This window comes from Heptranchias perlo, chromosome 16 (assembly GCF_035084215.1).
Source record: "Heptranchias perlo isolate sHepPer1 chromosome 16, sHepPer1.hap1, whole genome shotgun sequence".
Taxonomy (NCBI): Eukaryota; Metazoa; Chordata; class Chondrichthyes; order Hexanchiformes; family Hexanchidae; genus Heptranchias; species Heptranchias perlo.
The window spans coordinates 13453275-13457454 of record NC_090340.1 but is presented as its reverse complement, the minus strand read 5'-3'; the positions used below and the strand labels follow the sequence as shown (position 1 = coordinate 13457454).

The window sequence follows — 4180 nt, the reverse complement described above, 5'->3', positions numbered from 1 at the left end:
AACTCCACGGGCCGTGATCCTGGCCCGCTCCAGCGCTGACCCTGCCCGGCTCTGTGAGGTCAATGGGAGGGCATCAAATTTGAATGGGCCAGCTGGGCTCCTGTGCCACTGCGGGGACATCTTGGGCACCAGCCTGCCCCATGCAGTGTGAAAATCTGGTGCCTGCCTCTCACTGGGGGATATGGGGGTGGCAGGGTTTCTCTGCCTGCCCCTCCATCACCCCCTCTATGTCCCCTCTATAGGGGATCAAGTTTTAAAAAAAAGTCACCATTCTCCGGGGTCCGGGTCACTTGTCTGGGGGGGATGGGGGGGGGAGATGTCTCATCTCTCTGGGTGTACCAGTCGCCAGTCAGGTCCAGAATGAGCTGTAGACGTGGGGATTCCCGGGGGAGGGAGTCACTGTCCCGGTTCTGTCACCTCCCCTCCCCATCCCCCAAATACATTTGCCTTGTAAAGGAGCAGGCAAAGGTTATTGCCCCTTCAACTAAAGGCTGGAAAATTCCAGAATGGCTCAGAACCAATGCGACCATGTCCCGGCCATTTTCCGGTGGGTTCCGCCGGTTTTGCACCAGCGGGAGTCCAGCAGAACCCCAAAGATATTCGGGCCCATAATAGATTACAAGCGGACCTCCTGTGGCATTGCTCGCGGTGAGTGAGGAAAGTGAGATGAGACATATTGAGCCCCACCCCTTCAAGGGAAACAAGGTGGGGGTCTAGGGAAGGGGCGGGTAGAGGAACCCGCCCCTCCATATAACCCAATGAGAGGCAGGCACCGGATTTTCTGACTGCATTGGGCAGGCTGGCACCCAATAAGTGGCCACTGTGCCACAGGCGCCCAGCTGCCCCATTCAAAATTGTTGCCCGCCCACTGACCCCACAGAGTCTGGAGTGGGCCAGTTACGTCGGGATCATGGCCCGTGGATTTTTAGGGCCTAGATTGCTTCTTCACACAAAGGCCTCATCTGTGACATTCCTTTTCCCCATGCCAGCAGCTGCAATGCACAAGATGGCGACTGCAGTTGGAAGCAAGACTTCAGAACTTTGCTCCACAGCGCTCTCTGGTGGACAGGGTCTGCTACTGCATTGTGACCATCAGCCCAGCAACGTGGAATGGGAAATGTTGACATACCGCCAATTTACTGTAGTAAATGTCACAAAAGCATGACCAAAAATTGTGCCAAGCAGGAAGTAAAGATTGTGCACAGGAAGTGGCATCCTATGTGAGGTTTTGAATGATATATCAATAGATTATCCATTTTGAATTAGACTTGGTAGCAGTATTGGAAATTTTTGAGTTGTAGGAGGCTAAAATAACTGGGATGGATCTTTATATAAGGGGAGTAAATGATGGCCAGCATTCTAATATCCTTTATCACTACGGGGTGTGAGAGAAGATTTCACAGGCAGGGGAAGTGGTGTGTGAAGCTTTGCAGATGGAATTCTATAAAGAGCAGTCAACCCAGCAAAGGGAGTTCCAAACTATATTTTTAAATCAATCGAGAAGATAGATGAGGGCTGTGCAGTAGACGTGGTCTACATGGACTTCAGCAAAGCCTTTGACAAGGTACCGCATGGTAGGTTGTTACATAAGGTTAAATCTCATGGGATCCAAGGTGAGGTAGCCAATTGGATACAAAATTGGCTTGACGACAGAAGACAGAGGGTGGTTGTAGAGGGTTGTTTTTCAAACTGGATGCCTGTGTCCTGCGGTGTGCCTCAGGGATCGGTGCTGGGTCCGCTGTTATTTGTTATTTATATTAATGATTTGGATGAGAATTTAGGAGGCATGGTTAGTAAGTTTGCAGATGACACCAAGATTGGTGGCATTGTGGACAGTGAAGAAGGTTATCTAGGATTGCAACGGGATCTTGATCAATTGGGCCAGTGGGCCGATGAATGGCAGATGGAGTTTAATTTAGATAAATGTGAGGTGATGCATTTTGGTAGATTGAATCGGGCCAGGACCTACTCCGTTAATGGTAGGGCGTTGGGGAGAGTTATAGAACAAAGAGATCTAGGAGTACAGATTCATAGCTCCTTGAAAGTGGAGTCACAGGTGGATAGGGTGGTGAAGAAGGCATTCGGCATGCTTGGTTTCATTGGTCAGAACATTGAATGCAGGAGTTGGGATGTCTTGTTGAAGTTGTACAGGGCATTGATGAGGCCACACTTGGAGTACTGTGTACAGTTCTGGTCACCCTATTATTGAAAGGATATTATTAAACTAGAAAGAGTGCAGAAATGATTTACTAGGATGCTACCGGGACTTGATGGTTTGACTTACAGGGAGAGGTTAGACAGACTGGGACTTTTTTCCCTGGAGAGTAGGAGGTTTCGGGGTGATCTTATAGAAGTCTATAAAATAATGAGGGGCATAGATAAGGTCGATAGTCAAAATCTTTTCCCAAAGGTAGGGGAGTCTATAACGAGGGGGCATAGATTTAAGGTGAGAGGGGAGAGATACAAAAGGGTCCAGAGGGGCAATTTTTTCACTCAAAGGGTGGTGAGTGTCTGGAACGAGCTGCCAGAGGCAGTAGTAGAGGCGGGTACAATTTTGTCTTTTAAAAAGCATTTGGACAGTTACATGGGTAAGATGGGTATAGAGGGATATGGGCCAAGTGCAGGCAATTGGGACTAGCTTAGTGGTATAAACTGGGCGACATGGACATGTTGGGCCGAAGGGCCTGTTTCCATGTTGTAACTTCTATGATTCTATGATTCTATGAATGTAAGGCAGAGGGAGTCATGCTGAAACTGAGAATCATGCTCTGATAGGATCTGGTCACACCACAGCTAAAGTTCTGTTCACTGAGACACAGAGGGAACAACTTGCATTTATTCAGCGCCTTTAATCTAGTAAAACATCACAAGGCGTTTTACAGGAGCGTTATCAGACAAAAATTGACACCAAGCCAAAGAATGAGATATTAGGACAGGCAAAGTGATGGGTTTTAGAGAAGGTCTTGAAGGAGGAGAGAGAGGTCGAGAGACGGAGAGGTTTGGGGAGGGAATTCCAGAGCTTAAAGGCTTAGACGGCTGAAAGCACAGCCGCCAATGGCGGGGCGAAGGAAGTAGGGGATAGATAAGAGGCCAGAGTTGGATGAACGCTGAGTTCTCGGAGGGCTATAGGAGGTTACAGAGAAAGGGAGCGGTGAGGCCATGGAGGGATTTGAACACAAGGGTGAGAATTTTAAAATCGAGGCATTGCTAGCCCTCAAGTTGGTACAGAGAAAAGTCACAGGAACGATTCTTAATTTTAGTGATAGGAACCATGGGGAAAGATTGGAGAAACTTGGGCTGTTCGACCCTGGAAATAGGCAACTAAGAGGTGACCTTACAGAAGTCTTTAAGAGGGGCCTTCCTTCCCAGTATCTCTTATGTGACTCTTTGAATTGATAGGCGATGTTGAGGTGTTGTAGTGTATTACGTGTGCCAGTGCAGAGTGCAACCAGCAACCATACTGGGGAAAATCAAGGATTTTTCTCTGAATATTTTAGTTTTTGCTAAGTGTGGGATGTGGGTGCAGGGGAGTGGAACACCATCTCCTCAATAGGCCTGGATTTGGTTTCCTGTTATAAACCCAGGACTCATCCAGCAAAATCGTAACTTGGTAAGAAAATAAGAATTTTTTAACGGCAGGGAAAAGCCATTTGCGCCCAACCAGCCCCATTTCTTGACAGATCACAACCTCCCTTCTCACCAGATCCCTCAGTCCTTCCTCTGAAATCACACCTAAATATCTCATGAACCCATTTAAAGAGCTTGCCTCAGTGGTCTCTTTCGTGACTTATTCCACATCTCTATGATTCTTATAATTGAAAATGTTCAGTCCAACGTCCCTTCTTGCTGCTGACTTCCTCATTTTTGACTCACATCCCCTGCTATTTGAGACCTTCACCACAGTGGACTATTTTCCCCGGAGTTCCCTTTTCTAAAATGTACAGCAATGTGCACAGCGTCCGAAACAAAACGTGGGAACTGGGGACAATAATTCATAGCAAGGAGCCAGATGTGGTGGGGATAACTGAAACATGGTTATATAAGGGACAGGACTGGCAGTTAAATATTGCAGGATATAATGTATTTAGAAAGGATAGGGAAGGAAGAAGGGGGATGGGGTAGCTGTAACTAATTATAGACACCATAATGGCAATAGAAAAAAAGGACATGAGTAACATTA

The 4180-nt window shown here is 47.3% G+C and overlaps 1 protein-coding gene across 1 annotated transcript in view; it reads left to right on the top strand.

Moving 5' to 3' along the window:
• LOC137333397 (engulfment and cell motility protein 3-like) overlaps positions 1 to 4180 on the top strand; it is a 73816-nt gene that overhangs the window by 15581 nt on the left and 54055 nt on the right.